This window comes from Pongo pygmaeus, chromosome 17 (assembly GCF_028885625.2).
Source record: "Pongo pygmaeus isolate AG05252 chromosome 17, NHGRI_mPonPyg2-v2.0_pri, whole genome shotgun sequence".
NCBI classification, from domain to species: domain Eukaryota; kingdom Metazoa; phylum Chordata; class Mammalia; order Primates; family Hominidae; genus Pongo; species Pongo pygmaeus.
Window position 1 is genome coordinate 979,951 of NC_072390.2, and position 27,154 is coordinate 1,007,104.

The 27,154-nt window shown below is 37.6% G+C and overlaps 1 long non-coding RNA gene and 1 pseudogene across 1 annotated transcript; one reads left to right on the forward strand and one right to left on the reverse strand.

The window, feature by feature from the left end:
- Nucleotides 1–778: 778 nt before the first annotated feature.
- LOC134738421 (uncharacterized) lies at nucleotides 779–4,541 on the forward strand. Its single transcript, XR_010124131.1, has 2 exons — nucleotides 779–870; nucleotides 2,984–4,541. It is a non-coding gene; the product is annotated as an uncharacterized LOC134738421 (long non-coding RNA).
- An 18,810-nt stretch (nucleotides 4,542–23,351) lies between these two features.
- On the reverse strand, nucleotides 23,352–24,654 carry LOC129026152 (C-terminal-binding protein 2-like; annotated as a pseudogene).
- Between the last annotated feature and the right edge of the window lie 2,500 nt (nucleotides 24,655–27,154).

The window sequence follows — 27,154 nt, forward strand, 5'->3', positions numbered from 1 at the left end:
AATTAAAATTACTTACCAACTTCACAATAATACAGGATGCTATATTTCTCTATATATTTGCTTTACAACAGAGTTTTATAGGATTTTATGGCTTTTTTGGTACTCTCATTTTTTAATCTCAAAGGACTTTCCAGCACTTCTTGAAGAACAAACCTAGTGGTCATAAACTCCTTCAGCTTCTGTTTATCTGAAAAAATCTTAATTTCACCTTAATGTTTCAGTGAGAGTTTTGCCATATATAATGTCCTTGGTTGGTAATTTTTCTCTTTTTTTTTTGAACTTGAGTGTATCATCCCAAATTCTGAACTGCAAAATATCTTTAAAGACATCTGTTGATAGTATTAGTGGTGTGGCCTAAATTAGTATGTGTTTAGGCCATACAAATTAGTGGCCTAAATTGTATGTGTTTAATCTTCTTTCTCTTGAAATTTTTGAAGTTTTTTCTTTGAGATATTTAACAGTTTTTTATTGTGTCTCTCTTTGGTTTTCTTTAAATTTATGCTGGTCAAAGTCCACTAAAGTTCTTGAGTGTGTTTGTCCATTTCTTTTTTCAAATTTGAGCAGTTTTTGTCCGTTAATTTTGTTTGTTTATTTATTTATTTTGAGATGGATTCTCACTCTATTGCCCAGACTAGAGTGCAGTGGTGTGATCTCAGCTCATTGCAACCTCTGCCACTCAGGCTAGAGTGATTCTCTTGCCTCAGCCTCCCAAGTAGCTTGGACCAAAGGTGAGGGCCACCAGGCTTGGCTAATTTTTGTATTTTTTCTTTTTTGGTAGAGAAGGGATTTCACTATATTGCCAGGTGGATCTTGAACTCTTGATCTCAAGTGATCCACCTGCCTTGGTCTCCCAAACTGCTGGGATTACAGGTATGAGATACCGTGCATGGCCTGCCTTTTGTATTTTTAATAACACACTTGGGACGTGTTATTTACTGCTACTTGCCTATTTCTCCCTTTTGAAACAGCAATGTCTGTCCTTTGCCTTTCCCACCATTGTATTTCAAAAACACAAAACATGTTAGATTTCATAGATCCACAGCTAAAGAAAAAATTGCATTAGAATGAATTATACCTTGACTTTCACCCATATGAGGTTTGGACAAGATTTTGAAGTTAGATTTTAAAGTTGATTCTGGAGAGAGTTTAGAATTATAGAATCTAGTAGATGGAATGTTTGTATTTTGTGTGGAATTAAAAATAAATTGGGGACATAAGGCATAGTTTTCATGTTTTTGTATCCCTTAAAACTTTATGTTGAAAATTAATCCCCAAAGCAGCAGTATTGGGAGGTGTGGTTTTTTGGGATGTGTTTAGGTCAGCAGTGCTCTATGCTCATAAATAGATTACTGCTCTTATTAAAACGTTTGATGAAGGAAGCTCGGTCAATTACACATTATAACCTCTCTTCACCTCGCATTAATTCATAGAGTGAAAAAAACTGACCAATGGATTGTCTACTTATCTCCAGTCATTCACATTTTTATAAAACTTAACCTAACACTGTAACAAGTGTGCAGATACAAATGTTCATAAGTCATTGTCCATGATCTTGTGTAATTTAATAGAAGATATAACAATAAACTAAAAACTTCCAGGACACATGGCACTTACAACTGTTCAGGAAATGTGAAGATAATAAAAGTACAAAAAGAGGGAGCTTCAGTGGCATCATTGCATGTTTGATGTTTATGGGAAGTGAAGGAAAGAGCAGGCTGGGGGGAGGGTTCACATACGGTTTCTAGGGATGACTCAGGACTTTTTGATTGAGGTAACCATGATGGTCGGCACTGAGGAGAGTGGTGGTCTTGGTTGACATAATCACAGAGATTTTCTAAGAAGAGACTTTGTTGTCCTGTTTGTTTTTCCATATATGCATTTACTTTTTTGATAAAGGACACATCTTCAAATAATAGTGCTATAAAAGTGCTTTTTATTCCATAGAATTGGAATCTCTGTCATGTTCCTTCCTGTCTTCTGGATTTTTGCCTGTTTTTTGGGTTGCAGGCACAGGTACTGTCACATGAGCATCAGTAACTAGGCCTTCATCTAAATAGTGATGCTCCTACCATGACAAACTTGTTCTCTACAGACATAAATTGGGAAGATGTTCTCTAGATTCGCCTCAAATAGAAGCCTGCTGTTTATCTTAACATGATAATGAGCAGCTTCTTCCCATGCACCACCTGCTCTTTGAACATACTACAAGCCATTGCCATTAATCCCAGAACCTACTGGTTGGTGAATTTCAAACTCACTCATTTTAGTTATACACTATGTGTTTTCTTCCTCTCATGGATTACCAACTTCTGTATTAGTAGTGACTGGCTCTACCCCACTAAAGCTAAATCAAATGTAACCTGGGCAAGAATTATTTTTCTTATTTACTCATCTGTTACCAAATTTACTCTTTTAATTAATATAACACTTGGGATAACATTTTCTTTTATTCATTCATAAATGTGCTTCATATGGATATATCACACATGGTGTGTAATTTGACACAGTGTTAATATTGTTTCGATCTTTGTACATTGATTTTGTATCCTGAGACATTGCTGAAGTCGCTTATCAGCTTAAGGAGACTTTGGGCTGAGACAATGGGGTTTTCTAGATATACAATCATGTCATCTGCAAACAGGGACAATTTGACTTCCTCTTTTCCTAATTAAATACGCTTTAATTTCCTTCTCCTTCCTAATTGCCCTGGCCAGAACTTCCAACACTATGTTGAATAGGAGTGATGAGAGAGGGCATCCCTGTCTTGTGCCAGTTTTCAAAGGGAATGCTTCCAGTTTTTGCCCATTCTGTATGATATTGGCTGTGGGTTTGTCATAGATAGCTGTTATTATTTTGAGATACGTCCCATCAATACCTAATTTATTGAGAGTTTTTAGCATGAAGTGTTGTTGAATTTTGTCAAAGGCCTTTTATGCATCTATTGAGATAATCATGTGGTTTTTCTCTTTTACACCAATAACAGACAAACAGAGAGCCAAATCATAAGTGAACTCCCATTCACAATTGCTTCAAATAGAATAAAATACCTAGGAATCCAACTTACAAGGGATGTGAAGGACCTCTTCAAGGAGAACTACAAACCAATGCTCAAGGAAATAAAAGAGGATACAAACAAATGGAAGAACATTCCATGCTCATGGGTAGGAAGAATCAATATCGTGAAAATGACCATACTGCCCAAAGTAATTTACAGATTCAGTGCCATCCCCATCAAGCTACCAATGACTTTCCTCACAGAATTGGAAAAATCTACTTTAAAGTTCATATGGAACCAAAAAAGAACCCACATCGCCAAGTCAACCCTAAGCCAAAAGAACAAAGCTGGAGGCATCACACTACCTGACTTCAAACTATACTACAATGCTACAGTAACCAAAACAGCATGGTACTAGTACCAAAACAGAGATATAGATCAATGGAACAGAACAGAGCCCTCAGAAATAACACCACATATCTATAACTATCTGATCTTTGACAAACCTGAGAAAAACAAGAAATAGGGAAAGGATTCCCTATTTAATAAATGGTGCTGGGAAAACTGGCTAGCCATATGTAGAAAGCTGAAACTGGATCCCTTCCTTACACCTTATACAAAAATCAATTCAAGATATATTAAAGACTTAAATGTTAGACCTAAAACCATAAAAACCCTAGAAGAAAACCTAGGCATTACCATTCAGGACACAGGCATGGGCAAGGACTTCATGTCTAAAATACCAAAAGCAATGGCAACAAAAGCCAAAATTGACAAATGGGATCTAATTAAACTAAAGAGCTTCTGCACAGCAAAAGAAACTACCATCAGAGTGAACAGGCAGCATAAAAAATGGGAGAAAATTTTTGCAACCTACTCATCTGACAAAGGGCTAATATCCAGAATCGACAATGAACTCCAACAAATTTACAAGAAAAAAAACAAACAATCCCATCAAAAAGTGGGCAAAGGATATGAACAGACACTTCTCAAAAGAAGACATTTATGCAGCCAAAAAACACATGAAAAAATGCTCACCATCACTGGCCATCAGAGAAATGCAAATCAAAACCACAATGAGATACCATCTCACACCAGTTAGAATGGCGATCATTAAAAAGTCAGGAAACAACAGGTGCTGGAAAGGATGTGGAGAAATAGGAACACTTTTACACTGTTGGTGGGACTGTAAACTAGTTCAACCCTTGTGGAAGTCAGTGTGGCGATTCCTCAGGGATCTAGAACTAGAAATTCCATTTGACCCCGCAATCCCATTACTGGGTATATACTCAAAGGACTATAAATCATGCTGCTATAAAGACACATGCACACATATGTTTATTGCGGCATTATTCACAATAGCAAAGACTTGGAACCAACCCAAATGTCCTACAGTGATAGACTGGATTAAGAAAATGTGGCACATATACACCATGGAATACTATGCAGCCATGAAAAACGATGAGTTCATGTCCTTTGTAGGGACATGGATGAAATAGGAAATCATCATTCTCAGTAAACTATCGCAAGAACAAAAAATCAAACACCGCATATTCTCACTCATAGGTGGGAGTTGAACAATGAGAACACCTGGACACAGGAAGGGGAACATCACACTTCGGGGTCTATTGTGGGGTGGGGGGAGGGGTGAGGGATAGCACTGGGAGATATACCTAATGCTAGATGACGAGTTAGTGGGTACAGCGCACCAGCATGTCACATGTATACATATGTAACTAACCCGCACATTGCGCACATGTACCATAAAACCTAAAGTATAATAATAATAAAAATATATATATATTGTTTTGATCTATTTAGATGTTTGCACGTTTATTTTATCTCAATGTTTGTTCTCAGGAAGAGTATTTTTCTTCATAAACTAAATTTTCAGGCAATTTTAAATACATTTTACTGAGGTAAATATACTCAGTTTACATTGCTTTTGTGTATTAAGGCACATTTTTCCTCAATCCTGAAAATAACTTTTGAAATATATGTAATTTTAAATTTACATGTTTTTCCCTCAGAATTTTGAAGACCATAATCTACTGGATTCTTGATCTTATTCACACATTGAGAAATAGGTTTGTTTTCATTGCTTTATAATTAATTTGAATCTTATCTTAGATGGCTTTATGTGATTTTCTCTATTTTGGTATTATGCCTTTAACTATTGTTTTTCTTTTAATAGGTATGCCTTTAAGCTATTATAATTAATTATTTTAATAATTATATTTTTTATTCCCTATTTGAGATTCACTCCACTTTATTTATTTAAACTGGTACTTAAACTACATGACTTATTCTAGATTTTCATGTATTTTAATTTTTCATATTGTTTATTTGTTTATCCCTATTGGGACTCCTAAATATTCACTTCATCCTACCTTCTAATTCATAATTCCTTTTTTCATTTATGTAAATTTTCTATTTATTCTATCCTTTATGTTGAAATTTTTTTTACATTTAAAATTTTTACCTAATTATTTTCATAATATACTTTATTTTTTCTTACTTTTAAACTTTTCCTCTACTATATTTAATCATTATAACTACTTATATTATTTCTATAATATATATACAATTTTGAGATTTATTAAGAGCTAATGGTACAGCCGTATTTTGATTAGTAGTTTGTTACTGAATAACTTTGATCTTGATGACTTTTGCTTTGTATATCTTAAAAAGAATAGTAGATTTCATTTTATTATAAATGACTGACCTCAAATGATGGGGTCATTGAAAATTCTGTGTAGAGGTATTTTATTCCACTGAAAAGATATCTGTAATGTGAACAATGCTCCCTTTGCAGACACCTGAAATGATTAAGTCAATGTATTTATCTAAATTGTCCTGATTAAAACACAGGGTGTACGTATGAACCAGAAACTAATATGAGTATTGGTGTTAATTCCCAAATCAACCAAAGAGGAGAAACACCACCTCCACTAACTACTCTAACCTATTTTTTCTAAACTTTTGAAAATGTAAGGATTCTTGTTTTAGATAGCATAGTCAGATCCAAATACTCATGAATCTATGCTGCTGTGACATTATACGCACCAATCAGACATGTTCAATTCTAACAACGTGTGCTTCCCTTATTAGGAATTCCGAAAGGTAGCATCAACTTCTAGTCTAATTTTTATTCTACAGCTGTGCTTCTTTATTCTTTCCTGAAAAATTATTTGTGGAGGTAGATGCCTTTGAAGTTTCTCATCATATATGGTTAATTCAGGTTGAAAAGATAAGATTATCAAATTTTTGCCAGAAATTCTGATACCCACATTACATCTTTGAAATCATTGGTTGTCACACTCCTGCTGACATGTGCGTTTAGGAGAAGTATATAAAAGTCAGTGCTTTGCAGTTTCTGAGGGGTTGAAATAAACAATACCGGACATCTTGGCCACTGAGGCTCACATGTAGATTTTCATTCCCAGTCCCATCACTTAGATTCAGGGGCACCTTCCTGAGGGGCTTTTGGTTGAGGCCTTCTTCAGAAACTTTTGTTCAGATCCCTGTTTCGGGAGAAGAAATGGAACTTTGATAATAATTTTTATACATTCTTATGAATACTCCATGCTTTTTACTCTTGCTCATGCATTCTCCTCTACGCACTCCTGCCCCATTTTTCACAAAATTGCCAGCCTGTTTTTAATGAGGGGGCCACCTCAGCAGTGAGACAGTGCCCCATGTTTGCACTGATCCATCTGACCCTTTCCTGGTGCTTTTCCATGAGGAAAAAATGGAACAATGAGGAGTCGGTGCTTCATCTGATGTTGCCTGTTGCTTACCACACTCACAGAAAGGAAGACAAAAAGACTTAACTGTTACTTTGATGTGGGCCTCTTGCTTTAATTTCCAACTCTGATATCAAGCAGTTTAGCTCTTCCCAGCTCAGCTCAGCTCTTGAAATTTCAAGGAAGAAATTCTGTTTTTATTGGTCTAACTTTTGTGTCATTTATATAGAAAAAATGGTAATAAAATTGCATCATATATTTAAAAATTGAATGCCTTCTGTTTTGCCATTTAACTGAGGAGAAAATTTGTGTAGCCTATTGGAACTATTAATGGTGAAGCTCCAAGTACTAATATTTAGAAAAATTAAGGAATCAAAATCCAACTATTTCTTATAGCATTTCTTTTTTATAAACTTTCTATTTTATTGTTTGTAATATAAAAACTTCTCTAGAAAATAGTTTAAAATTTTCAAAGTTAATACAAAATTAATTTTAGAATTTCTGTTTGCATAACCGTTTGTTGTAAGTAGCTAATATTAATAAATTTTAATCATCAACTATTATCTGAGCTGCACATTAAACACTGTGTTAATATTTGCTGCTGCCTAAAATATAATACATATTTACGTAATCTAAGTTACTAAAAATTACATAATTTTGCATAGTAACATACACACATATAAATAATCAACATACACAGGTCAATTTTTTTCTATTTCTTACTTACATTTTCTGTTTGATATTTGTATCAGAACAAAGTGTTTATGTCCTACTATCATAAATGGGTATTTGCTTATTTTGCATTTTGTTAAGTTAAATAATCAGACATATGCTTAGCTTCCCCTAGGTTAAATTTTTTACGTAATTGTTATTCACATAAATAATCCAGAAAATATTTAAAGTTTTTAAAAATTTTCCAGTGCCCTTACTGTACATAATATAATCTATTTGTCAGATGTTAGTGCCGTTTGCATGATATAAAACAACATTTTAGTGGTATCGACTAACTACATTCCTGTAGGCATAGCTTACTTTTGTTTTCCTAAAAGTGCTTGCAAATCAGTTCCATGCCACAAGCCTTCGTCTTCAACCAAATAAGAATGTCTCAGAGACCCACAGAAATAACTGTGCCAAGTACTCTTATAAAGAGACTCTGATAGAATGACCTATATAACTTTGAGACACTATCACTGGACTAAGTTATTTCTCTAATTCTAGCAGAGAAGCATATGTGCTTACAAGATAGAGTAAAACAAATATTAGTAAAATAGGAATGAATGAACTGATGATGGATGATAATAGGTTTTGTTTGGAATGTGAACATAAAACATTCCTGCTATTATTTCCTTGATATCTAAACATGAGTTAATGAGAGCTGCTGTTACATGTTATACACCCTTTAGAAGGCTTGTGGTTTTTGTTCTTATCTATATGCATAGTTTTCTGTATTTGTGATTTACAATCTCAGAGCTTTTCATAATTATAGCTATATTTGTAGTTGCATACAATTGAGTTGCATAGTTGTAGTCCGTAGCCAGGGGATGGGCAAGGAGATGCAAACAATTCCAGAGTGTTATTACCTTCTGTTCCAGGGGACATTCTTGAGGCTTCATTGCTACCTGGCACTCATCTTTCATGAGAACCTTTGTGTTTCCGCAGCCTCTGGCATACACCTAGGGTGTGGGTTTGCCTGGAAGCCAGCATCTACCTGTAGAAAACAGGGTTTTCCATGACCTAGTCATTGAATAGACTCTTCATCTACCTCTGCTGTTGAGAAAACATTGTTTCTTCTTCAGGAATTTCCACCTTCTTTATCAAGGACATCGTGTCATTCTTCACGGTCACAGAATGCTCTACAGCCTACTTCCTGGTATCCACAATGGAGGAGATCAGTTGCACCTGAATTCAAGGAATATTCGAGAGGGGTTACAGTTGCAGAATTCCAAGCACCCTCAGTCTGACAGTGCTGATGTTGGAAAGACACATGGGGACCTGCCACAAGGGAGGCATTTTGCAGGGAGGCCTCAAACGCAGGGCACACCTCTACAGGAGGGCTCTTCTCCTTGTAACAGCCACTTAGCCACTAACAGAAAGGCAACACTTAGAAAATTTAAATGAGGACCAAAATACTAACTCTAATCAGTTTATTATCTCAAAGAATTGGAAAAACAAATTTTTCCAATAATAGGGGATTAGAAGAGTAAACAAGGTATGCGTCTTCTTTGGAGCTACATATATGTATTAAAAATGGGATATACAAATAATTTTTTTATGACATGGAGAAGTGCTTATGAGAAGATATACCATTAAACATATTAATTAAAGGCATACATTAAAAGGTATAACCAAACTTATACATTAGAGCTTAAAATTTAAAATGTGCAGAAAAATGACTGAGAGGAAATATGCCGAATTATAAGAATTGAGGTGTTTCTTATAGGAATCAGGATCCTGTGAGAAACTGAATTGCCTTATTGATTCTCTTGTACTCTTATAGTTTCCAAATGTTCTACAGAGAGTGTAATGTAGGACCGTAGTCAGGAATAAGCATCTCTTTAAATAAGCAGTAGTGAAGTTCAAAGGAAGGGTGCGGTATGGGTCTGTGTGTTTCTTTTAAGATCTAATTTTTTCCACGTAGTGCTTCAGAAAGGAGAAGGCAATTTCAACAACTTAACCCCGTCATCAAGAGGGTGTTACTTAAGTACATTATGGGAGGTCATAGATAAACAACCAGGCAGCCACTAAGCCTCAGAAAGTCCGTGATATCTATTGGCCTGTGAGATGGTCTGCATTTCCTTGAAGGAAAAAAGCAGGTTTTAAAACACCAGAACCGAGTCAAATGCTAAGTTTAAATAGAAAGATTAGAAAGGCTTATGCATGAGAAAAAGATTCAGAGTATTCAATGGTTAATTCTGGCTATTTCTGAGTAATTTAAAATTACCTTTAATTTTTTAAATTTTAAGGCCAGGTGCGGTGACTCATGCCTGTAATCCCAGCACTTTGGGAGGCCGAGGCGGGTGAATCACTTAAGACCAGGAGTTTGACAGCACTATGGGCACCATGACAAAACCCCGTATCCACCAGAACCACAAAAATTACCCAGTTGGTGGTGTCTACTTGTAGTCCCAGCTATTTCGGAGGCTGACGCATGAGAATCGCTTAACTCTAGGAGGTAGAGGTTGCAATAACCCAAGATCTCACCACTGCACTCCAGCCTAGGTGACAGAGCAAGACCTTGTTTCAAAAAAAAAATTATTTTAATTAGGAATCAAATAAGTTAATTGTCAACTTACACTCTATTTACTTTTTAAACATTTCAAGAATTGATATTCTAATTTTGTGTCAGTTCCTTATAAGAATCAATAAAATTATTTTTAAAATCCAACCAATTTTAAAGCTTTTATTTCATTAGACTCCCTGGCAAGAAAGCCACGGGATGTTAGAAAATTTGGAGAATGTAGAGAGAAGTTTGGGAAAAGTAGAGGAATGTATGGAGGGCAGAAGGGGTGAACATCAGGGAAACCCTCCCCTAGGTCAGTCTTCAGATGTGTTGGTGGACTTCCCCACTCAGCCTGGGTCACCTTTGCCAATGACCACATCTTGTCTTCTGAGTAAATGCTCCTTTCAAGAAGCTGGTGTCTAGAAATCTTTTCTCAATTTTAGTGTCTTTTATTATTCAGAGGTTGAAAAGAAAGCCTCCACCTAAAGTGCCAGTCCTGGGGCCTTGATGAGACCCTCTGCTGAGGAGAACCTCCACTTGACGTGGGGGTTCTTATTTTATACAAAATGAGGACAAGAGGGAGCAGTCAAGCAGCAGTAAACCAAATCTTAAGCAAGAACCAAACTCTTGGGGGAGTTTGTTTCTTTGTGTCACATAGTGCGCAAGTTCTGGAGAGATTATAGGAGTGAAGAATAATAAAAGATTTTGTTTTTGAAATATCTTGCTTGGTTGTCCAGGTTGGAGTGGAGTAGCATGATCATAGCTCACTGCAGCCTAGAATCCCTGGGCTCAAGTGATCCTCTGCCTCAAACTCCCACACAGCTGGGACTACAGTTGGGAACCATCACACCTGATCAAACTTTTTTAATGTTTAAAGTTTTTTTTATAAATGGGGTCTCACTATGTTGACAAGGCTGGTATCAAACTCCTGGCCTCAAGCAATCCTATCTTCTCAGCCTATCAATATACCAGGAATACAGGTATGAGCCACCGTCCCTGGCCAGGCCCTTTTTAATGTTTTATTCTCCCAAATTCTTCTCAGAAAAGTCAACATGCACCAAGTATCAGCTGAGATTTGAACTTCAATCCTGAGGTGAAACCAGTTGCAAAATTCTCCATTCCCAACAAAGGACAAATGGAGAAAGAAATGGTGAGAGGGAGCAGCTTGATTCTGGCCATGCTAATTGGGCACCTATTGTGTGCTGACAAGACCCACAGAGCTCCTTCCAAGCTCCAGCTGCAGCGGACAACCATGGTGTAGAAGGCATAGCACAGAGGAGGGAGCCTTAGCAAGCGGAGCACCCCTCCATGGAGTATTGACACTCAGCCAATTATTTCCATCAATGCTGGTTTCTTTCTGCACAAGGGAATACTTCATAGCACAGAGGAGGGGGTCTTAGCACGTGGAGCACCCCTCCATGGAGTATTGACACTCAGCCAATTATTTCCATCAATGCTGGTTTATTCTGCACAAGGGAATACTTTTGGGCTGTCAGGAGCATCACACTAAATGTTCTGAAAACTAGTAGAAGGTATGAGAGGTTGCACTAAACCATTGTGCGCAGAAAATGTATTCAAACTTCTTTGATTTGGTTAAAACAAACCTTTACTAAAAGGCAGCATAGAGTAAAGATTGCCTGTGGGAATTTAAAAACATCTTAGAAAACCACTCCTTTCTCAGTTTAAGAGGAAAGGCTAAAGGCTTCTGTGGGATAATAAGAAAAAAGCATATTTATTTACTACTTTGAGTTTCTATTGCTCTTAACCACCTTGCTACATAATTATTCCAAAATATTTATCTTATTTACACACCCTACTGTTCAAAAGTACCTCACCGATACTGTAACCTCCAACTAATCCACCCCATAGTCCCTGAAGACCACAGAGGCCTATTATCCTCTGCTTTTTACTGTCGCTCTCCCCAGTCCAGCAAACTCATTTCTGCATAAACCTTCCTGCATAAACCTCCTGGGTATCTGCCCTTTTTTATCTGCACCCTCTGCTGAGATTATTTTGTCTTCACCCATCCGAAACCCATCCATACTTCTAGTGCATTACTGGGGTAATTATCTCATCCACCCAGCCTGATATTTAAACTTACCTTCCTGCCCCCACCCTCTCTCCACCCTGAACAAGCTTTTACTAGGTTGTTGTTAAGTTTTGGGGTTCAGAGAATCTGACTAGTGTGAGTTTCCCTAAGTGAAGATAATGCCTTAATAATTTTCACTTTAATTGCTCTTTGTGCAGTGTTTTGCACATATTTTAACACAATAAATCCTCCCCGGGTAAATGCATACATATTTGCAATGTCATATTTCACTCCCTTAGAGTTTGGCTCTTTTCCCATACAACCATCCAGAGTCCTGTCTAACCGGAGTGAAAATGCTTGTTGTTGTCACCTAACATGGCTGAGAATTCCCCGTATGTATGGGACAGCTGGCTCCTTCTCAGGATCTCCCTCTTTCTGTCTGGCATCCCTGCTGAGAACGGAAATAAACACTGTCTATGCCAACTCCCTAGGACAAGTATCGGTTTCATCCAGACAAGTTTTCAGAATGAGGGAACAAGATGCATACAAGTATTTTATTCTCACTTTTTAGCCCTGGGGTTTATTAAGAAGGTGAAATTATGCAGAAGAATAAATTAGTTTAGCTGAAAAAACAAAAAAAAATAGGTAACTGAGAAATTGAGAATGCAATAAAAATAGAAAAGGTTCAGGAATTCCATGTTATTGGTGCATAGAAATGCCACAGATTTTTGTACATTGGTTTTGTGTCCTAAAACTTTACTTGTTTATCCATTCCAGGAGACTTTTCAAGTTTTCTCCAAAAGGAGTTTTGGAGAGGCTTTAGCATTCGCTACGCAGAGACTCATATTGCAAATACAGAGAGAGAAATCAACTTTTTTTTCTATTTGGGTGCCTTTTTTTCTATTATCTGATTGCTCAGCTAGGACTTTTAAATCTAATTAAATTGTGTTTGAGCGATTTTTGTACATTTTAATATGTCTGTAATTAATTTTATATCTGAATAATGTCCCCTTATAAAGGAACACGGAGCTGTTTTATTTAATTGTTTTATTATTGATGCACATTTGATTTGTTTTCGGTTTGGAAAAGTATCAAATAATGCTGCTTCGAGCACTTTTCTGCATTGCAAACTATGCTGGCATTTCTATTATACGTAATAGTGGAGTTGCTGGGTCCTAGAGTGTGGTTAAGTACATCATATAAGTTAGGAGGTACTACCCAAAAGGTTTTGAATATGGTTATAACAGTTTACACACAAAACGGTATAAGAAACTTCCAGTTGCTTGACATCATCACTAGTACTTAATTTTATCAGTTTTCAAAAATGTTAACTATTGCATAGTGGTATTAAATTGTATTTGTAGTATGCATTGCTCTGATGCATAAGGATGTGGATATGTTTATCTACTTGTTGGCCCTTCAGTTCTGTATGTGGAACTCCTAGTCACATGTTTGACAATTTTGTTCAATGTATTGCATCTTTGTTTATTAATTGATCGTATTTAGTTAAATAACCTAGATATAAGGCTTTTGCCACATAAATATATGGCAAATGTAGACTTCCACTTTGTTCTTTCTTTTCTACTCTCCTGAAGGTTTAATTTCTATGAAGAGAAGGTTTTAATTCTAATAAGATCCAATTTATAATATTTTTGTCTTGATGGTTAATGCACTTTGTGTCTTAAGAAATCTTGGTCTGTGCCAAGGTCACGAACACATTTATCTATGTCATCTACTAGAAATATTGTTTTCAACTTTCACCTTAAAATTTAAAATCCACTTATCATTGAAATTTGTTAATTTCAATGTAAGATAGGAGTATTTCTTTCTCACATAAATAACCAGTTGACCCAAGGCTATTTACCGAGAAGACTGTCTTCTCTCCACTGCTCTTCTGTGCCTCTTTTGTAGTATACAAAATATCCAATTGTGTGGGTCTGAGTTGGACTCTCGAGTTTTTCTAGTTTTCTTTGTGCCTATTTTGGCAATACTAACATACATAGCTTTTATTACTATAGCTTTAATCTAAGTCTGAATATATGCCATTGTAAGCTCATAAACTTTGTTATTCTTCAGGACAGTTTTTACAGTTCTCTGATTTTTATATGTATTTAAATTTTTTAAATTGATTAGACAGCTTCCACAAGATTTTTGCCAAAATATTGTATTGTGAAAATACAAATCTATAAATCAATTTGGAGAGAAGGTACATAGAATCAACGCAAAACAAAACACTAATAACCTCCAAACCAAACTTAAGGAGAACCCCAGAATAAGAAAAGAAGTTCCAAAATTGGAATAAATATTTGCAACTCATGAAATTACAAAGGGGCTCACACATACACTGTACAAAGATCTCTATCTTCTTTTTTTTTTGTTTTAACAGAGTCTCCTCTGTCACCCAGTCTGTACTGCAGTGGTGCAATCTCAGCTCACTGCAATCTCCATCTCCCAAGTTTCAGCAATTCTTCTACCTCAGCTTCCTGAGTAGCTGGGGGTACAGGCATGGGCCACCATGTCTGGCTAATTTTTTTTTGTATTTTTAGTGGAGACGGAGTTTCACCATGCTGGCCAGGGTGGTCTTGAAATCCTGACCTCAAATGATCCACCTGCCTCCGACTCTCGAAATGCTGCAATTAAAGGTCTGAAGAACCACGGCCGACGTGTAAAGACGTCTTAAAAATTAGTTGAAAAACAAACAAAACAGAAAAAGAGGAAAAAGAAATATCTACGCAGTTAAAAAGAAAAAGAAAAAAAGGCAAAAGATATTATTTTACTTGTCTAGTACCCTGTGCCCCTCACTGTAATGGGGGTGGACATGGGCTTCACAGGACATGAAATGCATCAAACAGTTGCTGGTTGAAAGTGAGAAATTCTTGTGGGACCAGCCTCAAGAGCAGAGCCCGTGGTGCATTGTTTCATCCCCTAGCCCTGCAAAAAAAACCTGGCTGCGCCGTGCTCTATGCTTACCTGCATTGGCCATTTCCAGAGCCCTGAGCACCTATGGACACCTAAGTCTGCCCAAACTCAGCCCATCCTAATATTCTTTCTGGTATTGAACATGACAACATGTCGTCACTGAACATGTGCTTATACAGTTTTGTGTTCAACTCCTTATTTTACAACAGGAAGACTGAGGCCCAAAAAAGCCAAAGACTGGTCCAGATCACAGAAATTGGGCAGAACACAGAGTATTGGGGAGGGAGCCAGCTTCTTAGGCTTTGCATGCACCCCACCCATCAGATTTGCTTTGGAAATGAGCGCCCCTAAGTCCTGGCAAACCCTGTGCTCTACTTTCTACCCGGGCATTCTACTATTCCACTTCTCACATAGGTGTGCAGGCATGCACACACAAACACCACACACGCACACACAAGCTTCTAAAGTGGAGATCATGGAGGTGAGGTTAGGGAAGAGGAAACCAGAGAAGTGACAAAAGGGGAAGAAATAGTACAGACAGCTTTGCCATGATGCAGAGGCCTCCTCCCCCCAGCTACATTTCCAGGAGCTGACAGCATGGGCTGAAGGATCCTCCAGGTTCCCTAGGTTTTGCCGGGCCTGGTGACCTTCCCAGCTGTTTCGAGAGGACAGGACAGGGGTTGTGACTCCCACCTCTGTGGGCACCTGGAACTAAAATGAGCTCTGCCCTCCCCCCACCACCCCGTGTGATATAAAGACAGGCTACGGGAAAGAAAGAATCCGTTTTCTCCCTCATAAATAGGGGTACTTGAAGGGAATAATATCAAGGATTTCAGATACTCATAAGTGTCTCTTCGCCTTGGCTTTTCATTGGTAACTCACTGCGCTTTGAGACTCTAAGAAGAGGCTTTTCAATTTCTAGAGGTCCTTCAGAGAAGAGAGAGGCCTAGAGACTTGGACAGATGAGGACTTGGAATAAAGCAGAATGTGACAATTCACTGGGCTCTGGAGTGTGGGGCCGAGGAAAAAATACTAGTTTTTGGGGTGTCCTTGAGGTCTTCATTCGGAAGTGGAAGAAAATAGTGTCTCTGAATGCTGTTAAAATGTTTAATGAGTACACAGCACACCCAAAGAGGCTGAGGAAAATAGGAATCAAGGGAGGCTTCCTAGGTCACTTTTATGGCCCTTAGAGCCTTCAAATACTGCTCCTTTTTCCCAGGGGTCTCTGAAGAACAACTGCCTTGAGAATCCCCCAATACAGGTACCTGTTTTGTGATGCTTCACCCTGGGGCTACAGTGCTAGTGACAGCCTCTAGGTGGCGGCAGACCCCGTGTTTCTTGTGCCCGCTGGGCTTTACTGGAGCAGCTGGAGCCAGAGGCAGAGTCACGCTGAGGTCCTGCACCTCCTGTTGTCATTCATGATCTCCAAATTATTGGGTGGCCAAAAGCAGGAAGAAGGGCTTTGTGATTTTCCATGTTATTTTACTCAGCGACTCTTTCCCTAGCACCCACCCTGTGGCAGCTACCTTGGTAGGTTCACCATGTGGCACCAGAAATGATTATGTTATCCCTGCCTCTCCGCGGGGAGCCCACAGTCTAAGGACTGCAGGACAAAAATACTAAAGCAAGTACATGCAAAATAAAACAGCATTTTATAATAGAAATAGAGTAGAATGTTGGGAGGGAGGGCTGGGGAGAGGTTGCCTGGAGGGGACATGAATGCTTTGCTGAGGTGACATTATGTTGTGACCAGAATGGAAAAAGAGAGCCAGTCCTGTGGAAAGTGTGTCAGGAAAAAGCCACTCTTTGTGAAGAGACTCACAGGCACAGGTGTGTTCAGCAGAGGAGGTGAGGAAGGGACCAGTGTGGCTGCAGGCAGCCTGAGAAAGAAAGGAACAGAGTGGAGGGAAGATCCTGGGGCCTGAAAGAGGAGGTTAGTCATTTGCTCTTCTCTGACAACATGGCCCTGAATTTTAGCACATTTTTACAACAAATACTATCTCACAATTTTTGTGAACCAGAACCTCGACATAGCTTAGTTTGGTGTCTCTGCCTCAAGGTCTTTTACTTGGCTGGGGCTCTGATTTCAACTGAAGCTGGATTTTGGGGAAGATCAGCCTCCACTCTGCCTCATGGAAATTGGCACGATTCAGCGTGAACTGAGAGCCCGAGTTCCTTCCTCTCCATTGGTGTGGGCATCTCCTCAGTTCTCTATCATGTGGGTCTGTACCTAGAGCATCTTAGGACACTGGAGATCGCTTCCTCCTCTTGAGGATTACAATAGAGAGGTGAAAAATGAAAGAGATAGGCAGATGTGTGCACAGAAAAAGAGAGAAAGGGAGACAGAGAGATTGAGAGAGGAAGCACAAGACAGAGCAAGTAGGAGAAAAATAATATATTTTTAAAAAATATAACTTTGGAAGTTGCAACAGACTATGTGATTTCCTCCCCCATTCACATTCCAGAACCTTAATGCCCAGTGTGATGGCCTTAAGAGTTCAGAGGTAATTAGGTCCTAAGAATGAGGCCCTCATGATAGAGATTACTGGCTTTGTAAAAGAAACCGTAGAAGGCTGTCTCTCCCTCTCTCTGCTAAATGAGAATACAACCTGAAGTCCACCATGTGTATTCTCACCTCTGTCTCCCATGCAGTAACACTATCAGTTTCCTCATCTGTCCTTTCTACTTTCTTTAAAAGAGGATGCTGATTGCAGACAACACGTGACAGATGCATTTCAAATCACAGAGGAGTTTCTTGAGATATACGTGATTTTAGTTTTAAGTAGAATTTCCTGAAGAGTTTTAGTTACAATACCACGTTCAAGAGGATGGTGGTGAAACTCATAGTAAACACTTGGCAAAACATAGGTTATGGGGCAGCCATCCCCTGGAAACACTTCATAGGGGTTTATATATGAAATGTGAAATATCATAGGTTTAATCCTGGCACAGAAACAAAACCGAGTGCACTGCACTTGAAGAGCTGACCAGTCCCCAGCACAGGTCCATATCAAGAAACGGAGAAGAAATAATCCATTTAACCCCAGAAAGGTCTTCATTTGCCCAAACTGAAAACCAAATTTCACTCACGAAACTAATATTGGATTTAATTAAATATAAGTCGGTCATATGTTTTCAAAATTAAATTATATATGTGTTTGTTTGTCTCTATAAATAAGTCCCCAACTTTGCTCATGGCTCATCTTCTGTATTTTTTGGCTGATTTTCAATGGTTTTCTTATATTGTATGGATGAATAGTCAGTGAAATAGTCTTAATTTCACCATGTGTTTAATTATAAATCTATACTTCCTTTGTGTGAGAGAAAATCTTTTGTGAACCAAATTTAATTTTTGGAAAGCTTTATAACTCCATATTTTTTCTTTTAAAAATTGTAATTGTGGTAAAAACTCATAAGGTAAAATTTACCGTCTTAATTCTTTTTAAGTATATATTTCATTAGTGTTAAGTACATTCACATAGTTATGCAAAAGACCCGTAGAACTTCTATGTCTTGCAAAACTAAAATTAAATGTCTTTTAAGACATTTGCCCATTTTATCATCTCTTCAGCCCTTGACAAAGGCCATTCTAACTTTTTTTTCCTATGAGTTTGTCTACTTAAGTTACCTGATTATGAATGGAATCATACACTATCACTTTGTTGCTGGCTTATTTCAATTAACTTGATATTCTCAATAATTATCATAAAATGTGTCTTTTTAAAGACTGAATAATATTCCACTTTGCGTATGTGCCACTTGTTATTAAACTGTTCATTGGTCAAGTGACATCTCGGTTGTTTCTGCCTTTTGGCTTGTTTTAATAACGCTGCAATAAATTTGGAAGTGCAAATATCTCTCCCGGATCATGTGTTCTATATTTTAAATATATAGCTAGAAGGGGGTTTGCTTGTTTATATAATAATATCATTTTAATTTTTTTGAAGAGTTTTCACACTATTTTAAAAATCAGTTTGAGATGATAGATTATTGTGATTTTGCTTTGCATTTTTATAGAAGTGTGATGTCGAGTATCCTTTTAAATGCCTAGTCATTTCTATATCTTCTTTGGAGAAAGTCATTTCAAACATTTACCATTCTAAATCAAGTTATTAACTTTTTTTGTTGTTGAGTTATAGGAGTTTATATATTTTGAAATTTACCATCTACCAAATATGAGAATAGAAAATATTTTTACTCTTTTCTGTTGTATGTATGTATGCACGTATATAACCCTATACAATACAGTGTCTTGCTATGTTTTCATGGCCACTCTCAAACTTTTGGCCTCAAGTGATCGTTCTGCCTTGGCCTCCTAAAGATCTAGAATTATAGGCATGAGCCACCATGCCCAGGTTTCACCCACTTATTAGGTGACATTTGTATGTCACTAAATGTTTTCTTTGATGTGTAAAACACTTGAAGCTTAATTTACTCCCTTTTTTTGCTCTTTTCTTGTTTCTTATGAATTTGATGTCATACTTCAGCAAAGTTTTAAGACTTATGTCATAAGCATTTCCCCTATGTTTACTTCTAAGAATTGTATTAGTTTAAGTATTGAATCCATTTAAAAAAAACTTTTCTTTTTGTATACGATACAAAGGAAGCATTCAACTTTATTTTTTTCTCTGCAAATATGCAGTTTTGAAAATTCTTTGTTAAAGAGATTTTTATTTTTCTTTTGTGTGGTCATGGAAAGTTTATGGAGGACTATTTTATCACATAGGCAACGGTTTATTTCTGGGATCTCTATTCTGTTTCATCACCTATGTATCTGTTTGTGTGGCAATACCATATTGTTTTTATTTTTGTAGCTTTGTATCATGATTTTAAATCAGAAAATGTAGTAACTCTTTGTCCTTTTTAAAGGGTGTTTGGCTAGTAACAGTTCCTAAACAACTTTTAGAATTATACACAAAAGTTCTGCAAAAAAATATACCATTGGGATTTTGATGAAAATTACATTACATTTTTATATCATCATGAGTAGTACTGATAACCTCTTTTTTTTTTTTTTTTGAGATGGAGTTTTAGTGAGTCACTCAGGCTGAAGGGCAGTGGTGTGAGCTGTGCTCACTGCAGGCTCTGCTTCCCAGATTCAAGCAATTCTCCAGTCTCAGCCACCAGAGTAGCTGGGATTGCAGTCATGCACCACCACTTATAGCTAACTTTTGTATTTTTGGTAGAGATAGAGTTTTGCCATGTTTGCCGGGCTAGTCTCAAACTTCTGATCTCAAGTGATCCACCCACTTTGGCCTCCCAAAGTCTTGGGATTACAGGTATGAGTCACGCACCGGCCCTGACATCTTAATATTAAATCACCTCACACTTCAGCAAGACTATATGTAAGATTTTGAGTAATTTCCTCTTATTTACTTATTTGCCAAATTTTCTTGCTTTTGATTTCTAGTTTATTTACATTATATGACTTCAGTTTTCTTAAATTTAATAAGACATGTATCCTAACACAATGTACCATGTGTGATTGAGAATATTGCATATTTTGCTGCTTTTGATTGCAGAGTTCTGTAAATGCTGGTTAGGTCTATAATGTTCAGGTTTGGCTTTCTTCCTGATATTATATCTGACTATTCTAGTAATTATTGAAAGTGGAGTCTTGAAGTCCGCAATTGTTGTGTTGCTGTTTATTTCTTGCTTGACTTCTGTCAATATTTGTTTTACATATTTGAAAGACGAGAATCAGTTGAACCTGGGAAGATGAGGTTGTAGTGAGCCTATCGCAAGATCGTGCCACTGCCCTCCATCCTGGGAGATAGAAACTCTGTCTCCAAAAAAAAGGAGAAATGTCAGTGTTATCTATAGTAATATAAAAATTTAATGTATTTTTTGTGAAAATCCCAATGGTATATGTTTGCAGGTTTTTCAAATTATATTTATATGATTTATAAATTATTGTTATAGACTCCTTTCAAGTTAACACATCTCACCGTTACATAATACCAATCTGTCTCGTTAACACTTTTGACTTAAGATATATTTTGTTTAATATAATTATGACCATGACGCTCCAATTGTAGCTACTTTTTGTATAATATATATTTTATTTATACTGTTACTTTCAAGTTATTTGCGTCCTTAGAGCTAAAGTTACTCCTGTAGAGAGCACATTGCTAGATCTTCTTTGTTCTTAATCCATTAAATTATTTATTCATTTTCTTTAAGGTATTTAATTTTTATATTTGAAGCAATTACTGCAGTTAATGAAGTTACTATTATTATTTGTAATTGTCTTCTGTGTTTCTTGTAGATGTGTTATTTATCATTTTTTTCTCTTACTGCTTTATTTTTGTTTGTTGATTTTGTAGTGACGTGATTCAATTTCTTTCTCATTTGCTTTTGTATACATTCTGCAGGTTTTTTTGGTAATCATCTTGAGAAATAAAGACTATATAAATCATCTTAAAGTTATGACAATATATAACAACTATATTTCAACTGAATGCAAAGTTGTACCTTTTCATACCCCCCTGTGTTATTAATATCACATATTATCTTTTCTTATTATCTATGAACACACATTTATGCAGATTTGTGCTGCATTTTTTAAACTCCATGGTAATATTTTGAAAGTTTTGTGCACCATCGTTATGATAGTAGAGATTTCTATACCTGTTTATATATTTATCTTTAATAGAGAGTTTTCTATTTTCATGTGCTTTTATGATGCTGGGCAGCATCATTTCATTTTTGGATGTGATAGACTTTCTTTAACATTTCCTTTAGGACTGTTCTAGTGGTTAGTAACACACTCAGCTTTTATTTATTTTGGAAAGGCTTTTTTTTTTTATTCCTGAAGTGAAATTATTCCAGTTGAAGGATTTTGTTTGGCAGTATTTCTTCTTGTTTAATTATCTTGTCATCTGGGGATTTCTCAGCTACTTTTTAAAAATAACGTCTTTATTACTTTTCTCCTATATTGTTTTTCTTAGACTCCTTTTATAAATACAATGGTCCACTTGATGGTGTGCAGTACGTCCCATATTTTTTCTCTATTCTATTTAAAATATTTGTTTTCATGACTCAATATTTACAACTACAATGTCATCAATTGTGTGATTTTTTCTGCTTTATTAGTCTGCTTTTGTGACTGTTGATTGAAATTTTAATATAGTTATTGTGTTCCTCAGATTCACAGTTTTTGTTGGTTTCTAAAAATCTTTTTATTGATATCTCATTTTCTTTATGTATCGCTTCTTCTAATATTATTTTGTTGTCTATGTTCTGTTTGTGTTCATTAAGCAGTTTTTTTCAAATTACATTTTATTGAAAACTGCACTCAATGCTAAATGTCCATCTTTACAATAAACATCTACAATAATGGTAACTCGCACTGAAACAAAGCAAACTTCTGATAGGCATTATTTTTCTGTTTGGGACAATTTTAAAGTTTTTCTTTTGTCACAAAAACAGGAATGTACCTAATGAAAGGCTCAAAACAGGCCATATTTTTAAACAAAAAGGCAATGATTCACAAAAGTCTATGAATAGAACATGTAACTAATTGATGTAAATCTAATAGGATTTGTTAAAATCAGTCACATCCATTACATCTGAAGTGTTCTTGTATAAAATATGTGAAGAAAAGATTTTATCAGTGTCTTAAAAAGTGGGTTTGTTCATAGACAATCTGACAAGTTACCATTAAAAGTGTTTCCTGTGACATAAGGAAATGCAATATTATTTTTCTTGAACCCTTTTAGTGCAAGACTTTCCACTCAATAAAATAGCAGAGCATCTGAAACTGAGAAAATATATTTGATTACAAACAGCTTGTGAAAATTAATACTGCTTTATTTTTTATTTTTTTGCATTATCGGAGGCTTTTACTGAACTTACAACCAACTTGCCCGCTCAGTATGCGGTTCAGATGTGAGAGACATTTCTCTGTACAGGAGCCGGTACTGTCTTCAATCCTATGCGTGCAGATGTCTAACACAGGCAAACAGTTTACTCCACATTTTCTAGTAATGTGATCTTCCTATTAGCAAAAAGCGGTAACCAGTCCCTGTAGACTGAAGGGACTCAAGTCACAAGATGTGGATTTCCTCCTCATGGTTTTTATTTTGATGTTTGAAGTCTTGATGCAACATTCTGAGCAGGGTGTTCCGGACCTGCTGTGCCCAAGGGACTGATAAAGGAAAAGTTCTATTTATTCTTTGTGATTTGACGCACAGATGAAAAACTTAACACACAATAACGGAAGTTGGTGGTTAATAAATCACACCCTATTCTTTCAGAGCATCCGTAAACAGACGACATCTTCAGTTTTCTAACTCTTGTAGTTTTAACACTGCAACATCAATGATGCATAGGTCCAGAATCAGCTAAAAAGAGCGTCAGATTCTTTTTCTGTTAGTTCATCTATTTTTCACTGTCCTTGTTCCCAAGTGTATCAGAATGATTACCCTCCGGCATTCTCTACTATTTCTCGTTGGGGTGCTCTCGATTGTCCCCGTGATTGTGGGCTGGTTGGGAGGGGGCCCTTGGGAAGTATGTGCCGCTGTCGGGAGGTTGTGAGTCACCGGGATGCATCCAGGGATGATCCCTTCATTGGATGCAGGAAGTCCTCCTGGAGCCATGCCCACGATGACTGGATGAATTGCTTGCTGGTCTATTACTGACCAAAGCACAAATGTGACAAAGAATTGCTTGTTCACACAGTTTCTTAAGCTTCCTGGGATGCGACCTGTGATGGCTCAGCGGATCTCGGTGGCAGCTGCCTCCTTCATCTCCAGTGACGCCTGCTCGCGGTAGCAGACAGTGTGAGGAGTGCAGATGATATTCGGGACATCTTCAATGGACCCTGAGCCAAGCTAAAGGGCTACGACTCATTCACGTCGAGGGCTGCCTCTCGTATCTTGCCCTCCTTGAGGGCCTGTGCTAAGGCTTTCTCATCCACCAGGCCACAACGGGCTGTGTTCACAAGGAATGCTCCCTACCTCATCTGCTTTCTGGAAAAGTCATTGATGAGGTGGTGTTTATGTTCGCTGAGACTGCAGTGCAAGGAGACGCAGTCTCTCTGATACAGCAATTCCTGCTGTGTGTAGACCCTCTGCACTCCCAGGAACAGCTCGATTCCATCCTGCAAGTAGGGGTAATAAAATATGACGCTGAATCCAAAGGCGGTGGCTGGAACTGCAAAAGCCTGCTGCGTGCGACCGTAGCCGATGAGGCCCAGCGTCTCCCCACGAATGCGGGCCACTCCCGAGGCCACGTCGCAGATCTGCTCCACGCTCTGAACCCGCTTGCCTTCCCACAGTGTCTGTTACAGCCATGTGTTCCTCTGGTGCCTATTGAGGATGTGGCAGATGGTGGAGTCGGCTGTCTCTTCCACGGCTGCGGATGGGATGTTGCACACAGAAATTCCGAGCTCGCCAGCAGCCTTGAGGTTCACTTTGTCGTAGCCGCTGCCTACCCGCACGATCACTCTCAGGTCCTGGAAATTTGCCAGGTCCTCCCTGGTGGGGGTTATGGGGTGGTATATCATGGCGCCCACGACTCTGTTTAGAACCTTCTCGTGGATCTCCTGCGTGGACTGCACGTCACAGAAGGCCACGGTGGCCAGGTCCTTCAGGATGGGCATATCCACAATGCAGTCGCGGCCGTCCAGCAGCGCCACCACAGGGCGGGGGTGCAGGGGGCCTTTCATGACCTGGAGGCGAATTCCTACACAAATTCTGTCCAATCGCTCGCTCTTAAGTTTGCGCTTATCCACAAATGTCATTCTTTACGGAACTTTGCAATTCTCAGATCAAAAGTCAAAGCAGTCCTCTAAGAACTTAGGGGAACTCGGAGGCGTCTGCGGGCATGACACCACTATGAATCCAATATAAATTTGTTCAGAAAATCTGTAGTTCACACGATGGGCTGTCCATCTTTGTAAGGGAATACAGGTTCATTGGTTCAAAGCAATTTAAGGTGATGAAACCTGTTTGCTTGCAACTCAGCCACCATCACACAATCAATCAAAGAATCTCACCACGACCCCAGGTCTGGAGCTCCTGGAGTCCGCGAACGCTGGAAGTGGAGGCGGTTTTGGCCCGGTGCAGCCTGGTCCTTGCTCCTGCTCTGAGCCTGGGGCCACCAATGTGTCCGGCATGGTCTCCAGGCTCCTCCTTTCCCGGTGCCCCGCGGACGGAAGAGTGCCGGTCTCATTAAGCGGCTTTGATAATTATTTTTATTTTTTAAACTATATAATGCAAAAACAAAAACAACAACAACAAAAGAATAAACCTACAGATTTTGATCTTTCAAGATCAACAAAGATTTTTAAAGGTCAATATTTGTAGGTTTATTTTATTTCTTTAATTGGGACATGTTTTCTCTGTTTTCTGCCTTCTCTGTATGCCCTGCAATCTTTTGATGAGATTCAGAAATTTATAAAACAGCTGTGTAACGTAGTATGTAAAAAGTTTCTTACTACAAGATAATACATGAGTCAGTGAGGTTGAATATTCTGGTGCTTCATTAACAGGGTCTTCGATGTGTCTTCTCTGGTCTTGCGTGTGTATTTTTAAGGTAAAGATATTTTTCCCCTTATTTTCCAAACACGGTAGTCCTTTGCTTCCGCAGTTGATTGCAGTGTTTGTTTCTCTGAGGCTGTGATAAGCATTCAGCTTCTTTTCTCAGCAGTCATAAGTTGTCATTCTTATTACTCTGCCATTTTGTTTAGCACTCCCTGTTGGGGGAGACAGAATCTAGTCACCAGCGGTAGCCCAAGAAGTCAAACCTTTGAACATATGTTCCACTATTCTCATTGTATACTGAGGGAGATACTAAAAGTTGGACGTTTTCTCTTGAGCCCAATTTCTGGGAAAGAAGAAAAGATGCGGTGAATGTAAGCCAGACCTGGTTGCCTTGTACACAAGCTTTTCCAACCCGACTTGTACTGTTATTTTTATGGCTGTGTTTTATTTTAGGCTTTTAGCAGTCTGCAACCATGGTTTTCAGGTTCTGTCTCTAGTGATAAGCAGAAAAGGGGGATGAGGAAAGGGCCTTGCTGGCTCAACCAGAAACAGAAACTAAGAACTCATGGCTGTGGTCTCCCTTGGACGCCCCTGTTCCACAGTAAAGGAAATATCTTTGGAATGTAAAAAGAGAGAGAATAATAGGCATCACCCCAATAGGAAAGAATGAACAAATAACAAACATGAGAGGTGCAAAGGCCAAGGAGAAAACCTTAAAAATGTGGTGTTGGAAGTTCTGCTTCAAAGAAATTGGTTCTGGAAAATCCTAGATTTACTTCTTTTGCTGCTACAGATGGAAATTTCCTACCTTATGCTGATTATGCTCCTAAATCTTCTAAGGCTTCTCCTGTTCCTCCACTAATATTCCAAGGCATTCACAGCGAGAGCCAAAGTTCTCCTCTTCTTTCTGTTATTCCCATGAAGGCCTTGTAGTCTGAGTGCTTTTCCATTGTTTTTTGGGATCTGAGGAAATCTGCACATTTTGCGAGACTTTTATTTAAAGCTGTTTTGTAAAATCTGTGCCTCAGGTCAGAAGTTTGTGAGAGTAAAAGTGCAGACATTGGGTTTTGGTTCACATATTTCAGAAACACCAAGGACAAATGCTTCTGCTTCATAATTTTCAGTCCTGTGATTTCAAATGTGATCGTGTAAAAATATCGGAAAAAAAATTTATCAGAGCCCAAAGCACTTCAGCACATATGATAAAGTTGAATCTTCTATTTCACTTTATTCTTTTTTTCATCTCTGGTAATGTAGGTCAAAAAGTTTTCTTTTCCTTAGTAGAAACTAACTTAGAAATGTGAACTCTCAGTGCCAAGCGCCTCACTTGTGGAAAAGTTTATTGTAACCACTCATTTCAAAGAGATTTTAAAGACCTTAATGCCATAAAAAAAAACTTAGAAACTTGCCAAGAATAGAATAAATTCTTAATTGTTACATTATTTCTTAATGAGTTATTTTATTAATTAATCTTATACAAAGCTTAGTGGGACTGTGATCTGTACGTTTTCCCTGTCTTATTTTTATGTATGCCAAATTAGCGTATAATTTTACCTTCAGGAGTTTCAGAATAGCACACTTGAATTTATGTGTTATATAGAAAGTGAATTAGATAGTATGCACATCACATTAAGAAAAGTTTTAGTTTGTGTCTAATTTCACTGCATAGAAAAACTTATCATTAGTGTTTCCATTTACTTTCCTCAACATTTATCTGAATGATAGTATAATTTATTTCTATTTGCTTCTTATATTGTG